Below are 9,461 nucleotides of genomic sequence, written 5' to 3'. Positions count from 1 at the left end.
GAAGGTCCCAGACACGCCCTGCACGACCGAGAGACGGCCGTCTGCTTGGCGCTGCACATGCGAATAGCCCTAAATCATTAAATAGACTGAATAAATAGTCCATTTTTTCCCACAGAGAAAACTACAAACCCAGATATTTTCATCTGGAAGTTCTACAAAATAGTCCAAGGAGATAATTTCAACTGGACATAAACGCCTCCAAACATAGCCCCAGAGAGAAGTATCTCCATCTCATTTTATAAAACTGACTTCATCCTAATGTCAAAGCCAGGTGAAGACAGCGTGAGAAAAGAAAATCACATGCTCATTTCATTCATGGAGTAAAGGCAAATATCCTTTAAAGAAATAAAAAAGCGAATTAGATCCAACAGTGTTTTAAAATTGTGAGGAGCTTGGGTTTATACCAAAGATAGAACGTCAATTTAGCATTACAAAAGTGTTTATGATTCAGCACGTCAAGAAATTAAAAGAAAAGCATTATGTTCGCATAACAGTACAACAGTACAAACAGAAAAAGCATGTAATAAATTTCATTGTCCACCCCTCACACAACAATCTGGGTATAGAAGGAAATTTATTTAACCTGATTTTTAAAATACAAGAATAATACAAGAAAACGACACTTGAAGGCAAGAAATGCAAACCATTCTGTTTGAGGCTGGGGACACGCAGAGTCCCAGGAATGGCCACTTCTGTTCCCTATGAGACAAACGGGAAATGGAAAAGGTGTAATGAGTAGAAAAGAAGAAACAGAGTTCCCTTTTTAAAAAAACAGACTGCAAAAGATCAACTAAACAAACAAAAATAAATGATTATAAGTAGTAAAAGAGTTTCAACACATTTTGCTGACAGCTATACAAATTTACAAGAGCGATTACATGCAGTAAAGAAAAATCTGGATACCACACAAAACAACATGAAAATATTTCAATACAAAATTACCCCAAAACAAATATAGCATGGTTTCATGTATAGAAACTACAAACTAAATATACTACATAATCTATTTTTATGGAGATATATATGTATATATACACAAGAGAATGATTACCATAAGTATTATTATACTGGTTATTTCAGAGTGAGAGAGAGAGAGAGCAAATGGAAATATTCTCTTTCTTAATTAGTGACGTTTCCTTTTTAATAGCAGTATAAGAAGCATGTTGGAAAGTGCTTAAACATACCTGTATACAGATCACTGAATGTTTACAAACAGAACATATCTATGAACCTTCACCCAGATCTTCTGTTCCAATAGCATATATAAGTAGAATTATACAGTATGTACTCCTTTATGCCTGGCCTCTTGTGTAGCAGTGTGAGATTCAACCATGTTGTTGCAGTTAACAATGTTCTTTTTTGTTGAATTGTATGAATATGTCACAATTTATTTATCCCTTCTGCTCATGATGGACACTTGGGTTGTCTCCAGTTTGGGGATATCACGAACAGGGCTATTTTTTTAAACATTTATTTATTATTGAGAGACAGAACATGAGCAGGGGAGGGGCAGAGAGAGGGGGAGACACAGAATCCAAAGCAGGCTCCAGACTCTGAGCTGTCAGAACAGAGCCCGACGCGGGGCTCGAACTCACAAACTGTGAGATCATGACCTGAGTTGAAGACGGACACTTAATCGACTGAACCACCCAGATGCCCTGAACGGGGCTATTGAGAACACTCCTGTAAATGTTCTCTGTGTATGGACCTCTGCACAAATTTTTACTGGGTATTATAACTAGGAAGTTGACTATTACTGATGCTTGCTGATAGCTTTCAAGACCCATCACTCTCTCACATCTAAAGCAGCTCGTAAGAAAGTGCAGAAGCTCTCTCTCAGCACCCGTGCGCAAGTACCACCACACTAAGCCCAGCCCTGCGCCTCCTGCTCTCTCAAACCGTTTGAGACCTGCTTGGGAGTCTTGTCTGCTCTCCCCGGAAAGCCTCATAATGTGAGTCAACATGTTCTTATCTTCCTGGTGCATGTACAGCGTTATCAGTCTGGGAAAGTGACCTTGCCCAGCGAGGAACTGGGTGGACAGTCCAAATGCAGACTTCAGGTGATTGTCCCAGTTTGAAAGAATTGAAGCCCCTGACCAGTGTTTATAGGGGACAGGGAAGATTAGGGTGTCACCTCCGCATCCATACAAAACACATTCTTCCGTCTTTAAAAAGCATAACTGCTCCTTGCGTACACCTCTCCAACGCCGTAGAGGGCTCAACGACCCCAGGCTCCGGATTATGCTCCAGTCTCTTTGAGGACATTGGTTTCAACCTACTGCTGCCAATATTCTTGTGCGTTTTGTGTAGTTAAAGCACTTACTTTCTCAGATACAATTTGGTCTTTCAGGAAGACAGAAGGGAACTCAATTTGGGGGTCATTGGCTTGGTGGTTTAGCATTCTTAACATAAGTAAAATAGTTAAGTCGATGAGCATTTTAATGAAATCACTAAAAGTCTTTTAGAAAGAATTTTATATAATTTGATAGTAATTGTGGTCACAGTTGAAGAGAAAGAAGTTTTGACCTCCTTTTCTCCTTCATACCAAAGAGCAGACAGAACAGTGACGGAACCTGCGAGCGGTGAGGCACGACTACAGTCGGTGTGACACACGCACGACGGGCCCACAGGAAAGAAGGCGAGAAGGTAATGGGAGGCGTGTTTGAAACAACGACTGAGAATCCCCGCCAAATTAGCGTCAGACACCAAATCACGGATCCAGGAAGCTCAGAAAGCACCAAGCACGAAAAATGCCCTCCCCCCAAAAAAACCCCATCACCTAAAATCAAGCCAAAACAAACAACAGTAGCAAAAAACACTATACCCTACAAATACCATCCTTTAAAAAAAAATGCTTATTTTTTGTGTGAGAGAGAGACAGCACAAGCAGGGGAGGGGTAGGGAGAGAGGGGACACAGAATACAAGCAGGCTCCGGGCTCCAAGATCATGACATGGGCCGAAGTCGAGGCCCAACTGACTGAGCCACCCAGGCGCCCCCTACACATAGCATCTTAAAATTACAGAGGACGGAAGGAAGGAACAGAAACAAAAGAAAGGAAGGAAGGAAGGAAGGAAGGAAGGAAGGAGCCATAGGAAAATCCATCTTATCAACAGAGGAACAAAGATAAGATTTATATCCGAGGTCTCCTCAGAAACTATACAAACAAGAAATAATTAACATGTTGAGAGGAAAAAACCCCCACCAAACTAGAATTCTGTAACCTACAAAATTATTCTTCAAAAGTGAAAGAGAAATATGGGGCGCCTGGGTGGCTTAGTCGGTTAAGCGTCCGACTTTCGCTCAGGTCATGATCTCGAGGTTCGTGGGTTCGAGCCCCGCAGCGGGCTCTGTGCTGACTGCCAGCTCAGAGCCTGGAGCCTGTTTCAGAGTCTGTGACTCCCTCTCTCTCTGACCCTCCCCTGCTCACGCGGTCTCTCTCTCTCTCCTAGGGAAAAAAAAAAAAAAAACCACATTAAAAAAAAAAAACTTCTGTTTTTCTTATTCTTAATCTAACAGATAACCTTCTGGTTCAAAATAACAACAGGAACAATGTATCCAGTTACGTATCTAGGTACATGTACGCTTGTGTTTGCTCACTGATGCCTGAATCACAGCAGTGGTACAAGGGACATGAGGAGGGTGCCAGAATTATTTTGTTATAAGGTACCCATCATGGGTATTGCATTATTTGAAGATGGAATTGGCTGTAAATATATGTTGCAAACTCTGGGGCAACCACTACAAAAAGTTTTTATTTTTATGTATTTTTGAGAGAGAGAGAGAATAAGGGAGAAGGGCCGAGAGAGAGACACACAGAATCTGAAAGAGCCTCTGCACAGTCAGCACAGAGCCTGATGCGGGGCTCAAACTCACAAACCGTGAGACCATGACCTGAGCTGAAGTTGGAGGCTTAACCAACTGAGCCACCCAGGAGTCCCTCCAAAAAGTTTTTAAACAAAAAGTATGGTCAATATGCTAAGAAAGGAGAGAAATTGGAATTATATAAAATACTCAGGGGCACCTGGGTGGCTCAGTCGGTTAAGCATCTGACTTCGGCTCAGGTCATGATCTCACGGCTCATGGATTCGAGCCCCGCGTCGGGCTCTGTGTTGACAGCTCAGAGCCTGGAGCCTGCCTTCGTGTTCTGTGTCTACCTCTCTCTCTGCCCCTCCCCTGCTCATGCAGTCTCTCTCTCTCTCTGTCTCTCTCTCTCTCTCAGAAATAAACAAACATTTAAATAAATAAATAAAATGCTCAAGTAAAACCACAAAGGGCAGGGGTGCTTGGGTGGGTCAGTTGGTTGAGCCTCCAGCTTCAGCTCAGGTCATGATCTCACGGTTCATGGGTTCAAGCCCCGTGTCTGGCTCTGTCTGTAAACTACTCTCCTATATGCCAGCAATGAAAGTGGAATCTGGAACTAAAAACACTAAAAACTAAAAATCTGCAATCCAAAAAATGAAATATAAAATATGTACAAGATCTATGCAAGGAAAATTGCCAAACTCTAATGAATGAAATCAAAGGAAAGCTGGTTACATGGAAAAATATTTCATGTTCATGGATAGGAACAGTCAATATCGCCAGGGTGGCAGTCCTTTCCAACTTCATCTGTAAACTCAATGCAATCTCAGTCAAAACCCAGCAAGTTGTTTGTGGATGTTGATAAAACGACTCTAAAGTTTACACGCAGAGGCAAGAGACTCAGAGTAGCCAACACAGTATTAGAGGAGAGAGAGTATTAGAGGGCAGAGAGGGAGGGCTGACGCTGCTGGCCTCACAGTTTTGGCAAAGCCACGGTGATCCAGACAGTGCGCTACAGCCGTCAGGACAGACACACAGGTCAGTGGAACACAACAGAGCTCAGAAACAGACACACAAACTGATGTGTCACAGAGGGGCAAACGCAACTCAGCGGAGCAAAGACAGTCTTGTCAGCAGATGCCGTCAGGGCAGCTGGACACGCACATGCAATAAGGTGAATCCAGAGACAGACTTTATACCCTTAACAAAAATGACCCAAATGAATCACAGACCTAATCATAAAATGTAAAACTATAGAATCCCTAGAAGATAACAGATGGCCTAGGTCTCAGAGTAACTTTTTAGATGTGACACCAAATGCATGACCCACAGAAGAAATAACTGATAAGCTGGACTGTATTACAATTAAAAACTTGTGCTCTGTAAAAAACAATGTTGAGAGGATGAGAAGACAAGCTATAGAGTGGAAAGAATTTTCAAAATGCATGTCTGATAAAGAACTGATATTCAAAATATACAAAGGCTCTTAAAAGTCAAAAACAAAAGAAAAACTATTTAAAAATAAGTCAATAGGCCCCTGGGTGGCTCAGTCAGTTAAGTTTCTGACTTTAGCTCAGGTCAGAAACTTAATGGGCTGGAGCCCCAAGGTGGGCTCTGTGCTGACAGCTCCAAGCCTGTAGCCTGTTTAGGATTCTGTGTCTCCTTCCTTCTGCCCCTCCCCCCACCCACACTCTGTCTCTCTCTCTCTCTCAAAAGTAAATATTCAAAAAAATAGGTCAAAGACCTTAAAGGCACCTCACTAAAGAGACTTACAGATGGAAAATTAGCATATGAAAAGATGTTCCACATAGTATGTCATTGTGTAAGTGCAAAATAAGGCAGCAATGAGACACTACTATATACCAATTAGCATGACCCAAATCCAGAACACTGACCCCACCAGATGCTGGCGTGGATGTGGGGCGACAGGAACGCTCATTCATCCCTGGTGGGAATGCAAAATGGCGCAGCCACTTAGAAAACAGTTTGTTGGTTTCTTAGGAGAGTAAACATACTTTTACCACATAAACTAGCAATCACACTTGTTGTTATTTACCCAAAGAAGTTGAAAACTTATGTCCAACAAAAAGCTGCACACAGATGTTGATAGCAACTTGACTCATAATTTCCCAAATTTGGAAGCGATCAAGATGTACTTCAGTAGGTGATTGGAAAAATGAACTGTGGCCTATTCAGAAAAGGGAATATTATTCAGAGATAAAAAGGAATGAGCTAGTTCATAGCCGCTCTCTCAACAATAGCCAAAACATGGAAAGAGCCCAAGTGTCCATATACTGAGGAATGGATCAAGAAGATGTGGTTTATCTATACCATGGAATACTACACGGCAACGAGAAAGAATGAAATCTGGCCTGTGTAGCAACATGGATGGACCTTGAGGGTGTTATGCTGAGCGAAATATGTCAGGCAGAGAAGGACAAATATCACATGTTTGCACATATAGGAGGATTAGGAGGAACTTAATGGAGGACCGTGGGGGAGAAGAAGGGGGGAAATGGTGGGGGAGAAGGAGGGAGGCAAACCATGAGAGTCTCTTGAATGCTGAGAACAAACTGAGGACTGACAGGGAGGTAGGGGAAGGGGGGTGATGGGTATGGAGGAGGGCACTTGTTGGGATGAGCACTGGGTGTTATATGGAAACCAACTTGATGATAAACTATTTGTAAGAAAAAAAACAAAAAGGAATGAGCTATCAAGCCATGAAAAGACATCAAGGAACCTTAAGTGCTATTTCTAAGTGAAAGAAGCCAATCTTAAAAGTCTGTGTACTATGGGGCGCCTGGGTGGCTTAGTCGGTTAAGCGCCCAACTTTCCCTTAGGTCATGGTCTCGCGGTTCGTGGGTTCGAGCCCCGCGTCGGGCTCTATGCTGACTGCCAGCTCAGAGCCTGGAGCCTGTTTCAGAGTCTGTGACTCCTTCTCTCTCTGACCCTCCCCTGCTCACGCTGTCTCTCTCTCTCTCTCTCCTAAAAATAAATAAAACATTTAAAAAAAAAAAGTCTGTGTACTATATGATTCCAACACCATTACATTCTGGAAGAGGCAAAACTATGGAGACAGGAAGGAGTTCAGTGGCTGCTATGGTTTCACAGTAGAGTTGGGGGGGGGCGCGGGACAGGCATTTGTAGGCCAGTGCAATTACTCTGTAGGACACCACGATGACAGACACACGTCATAGTCCTCCAAACCCACAGAACGTACAAGAGTGAACTGCAATGTAAACGATGCACTTTGGGTAATAACACAGGCATCCCCCAGGTGGGGAGGCTATGCATCTTATGGGAAATCTCTGTACCTTCCTTCAATTTTCCTGTGAACCTGAAACTGTTGTAAAAAAAAAAAAAAAAGTTTTAGTTTTTTAAAAATTTAAACATCTTTAAACAGTTTTGAGAGACAAGAGGGAGACAAGATGAGTAGGGGAGAGGCAGAGAGACAGAGGGAGACAGGATCTGAAGCAGGCTCTAGGCTCTCAGCTGTCAGCACAGAGCCCAGTGCAGGGCTTGAGCCCCCAAACTGTGAGATCGTGACCTGAGCTGAAGTCAGATGCTCAACTGACTGAACCACCCAAGTGCCCTGAAAAATAGTCTTAATTTTAAAAAGAGTACTTCTGCAGCACATTTTTTCCTGATGGGCTCTTGTCAATATGCAAATCATTTGTTCTTCATAGCATTCAAATTGGTGATAAAATCAAAGTAGTAAAAACTCAGTCTTAAAATATGCTTGATAAGATTAATAATATTTTAAGGGGTAACATTTAAAGCCCACATAATGTCATTATCTATTATTATTTAATATTATTTTATGCCTGTATAATAAAATACATACAAATCAAGATATATCACACATCACTTTTTAAAATTTTTTAATGTTTTATTTATTTCTGAGAGAGAGAGACAGCGTGAGCAGGGGAGGGTCAGGGAGAGAGGGAGACACAGAATCTGAAACAGGCTCCAAGCTCTGAGCTGTCAGCACAGAGCCTGATGCGGGGCTGGGACCCACGAACTTTGAGATCATGACCTGAGCCGAAGTCGGACGCCCAACGGACTGAGCCACCCAGGCGCCACCCCTACATCACTTTAATGTTTGTTTATTTTTGAAGGAGGGAGAGACACAGTGTGAGTGGGGGAGGGGGAGAGAGAGAGGGAGACACAGAATCTGAAGCAGGCTCCTGGCTCTGAGCTGTCAGAGCCTGACGTGGGGCTTGAACCCACAAACCAAGAGATTATGACCTGAGCTGAAGTCTGACACTTAACCCACTGAGCCACCTACACGCCCTCCTGTTATTTTTTTAATATATACATCTGGATACTCTCATTGATGACATAGATAAAGTGATCATAATTTTTGTGCTTAGGCACTTGTGGTTTATCGGACATCTTTTTCTCAGACTGCTTTCTCCAGGATCAGGCCACAGCTTCAGAGGCCAATATGGTGCCCGTGACAGCACACCGCCTTGCACGCTACCTGGACAGCCAGTTGGTAACACCCAAGTATTGCTCCTTCATCGAGTCNTTGGCCCAGAAGCATTATACTGGTTGCCCAGTTCATTGAGCTCCGAGCATGTGGGGGATCGTCAACTCATAGAGAAGAGGGAAGGTGCCATTGGCATGTATTTTTTCGGTGACCATGCCCATTTCAGGTCCAGCAGAAGCATGCCTATACTCACGCACGCCCCGTTTTCAGGCCGGTTCAAGTTATACCCTACACAGGCTCGTACCATAACTGTCAACAACACTGTTTCTAAAACGAGTTTATCTTTAGCTCCGGAATGCTTTAGTCAGTTGGCATCAGTAGGGACAGGTGGCCCTGGGACGGAGANGCGGGCGTGTCCTTCCTTCCCGCTGCCCGTCGGCCGAGACCTGCTGACTGCGCGCGGACAACCCCGCCTTCTCACTGGGGGACCGCGGGCTCCGCTGTTCCGACGTTGTCCCCAACGGGAATCGGTCACAGGCGGGCCCTGAGTCCTCCGTCAACAAGTTTCGAACCTTGTGCTTGAGGGCAGATACTTCCTTACAGGCCGAAAACTCGGTGCTCCGGTGGATACGTACGTACATTCACATGCAAGAAGCCTGGGGTCTGTACGGGAAGGACGGTACCGGGAACCCCGGCGCACAGCACAGGCCACAGCCTCGCCGCCGCGCTGCGGGCAGGTCTGCGGACGCGCTGGGAAAGGAGGGCGCAGCCCCGGTCACTGCCGAAGCAGCCAGGTCCCCGTCACGCTGGCGTTCTCTTCGTTCCCGCTGTCTGCTTTGCCAAGTCCATGGACACCCACACACAACAGTGTTGTGTCTCCAAACGTACAGAAGTAAAATCATACTGGAGTAAGTCTTCTGATTGGCGGCTTTTCATTCAACGTTATATTAGGAGATTAAAAACAGAACTGTGTTGTTGTTCCCACAGTATTATTATTGCGACTTTAAAAACGGATTGTTATTAGTAGCAGGAAACTTCCCTTACTTGAGAGTAGCAGTGCCAGGGGCGCCTCTGGGAGGTGGGCTGCGGGTGTGCCCCCACCGCCTTCTGCTCTCGTGCTCTCACCTCACCCCGCTCCCTGGCGACCCAGCCTCAGCCTCCATCGCAGGGCAGAGGGCTGGGGGAGGGGCGTGGGCGGGGGTGGGGAAGGACACCTGGGGGTAGGA

General features: G+C 44.6%; 1 protein-coding gene across 1 annotated transcript in view; it reads right to left on the bottom strand.

The window, feature by feature from the left end:
• Positions 1-9,147: 9,147 nt before the first annotated feature.
• The window catches only part of SCAND3 (SCAN domain containing 3), a 28,396-nt gene continuing 28,082 nt past the window's right edge, over positions 9,148-9,461 (bottom strand). The window contains exon 6 of the transcript XR_013332211.1: positions 9,148-9,163. The gene's annotated coding sequence lies outside the window, so the exon portion shown is untranslated. The remainder of the gene's footprint in view (positions 9,164-9,461) is intronic.

This window comes from Crocuta crocuta, unplaced genomic scaffold, assembly GCF_008692635.1.
Source record: "Crocuta crocuta isolate KB4526 unplaced genomic scaffold, BGI_CrCroc_1.0 scaffold336, whole genome shotgun sequence".
Lineage (NCBI taxonomy): Eukaryota > Metazoa > Chordata > Mammalia > Carnivora > Hyaenidae > Crocuta > Crocuta crocuta.
This window is presented reverse-complemented; position numbering and strand designations above follow the sequence as displayed.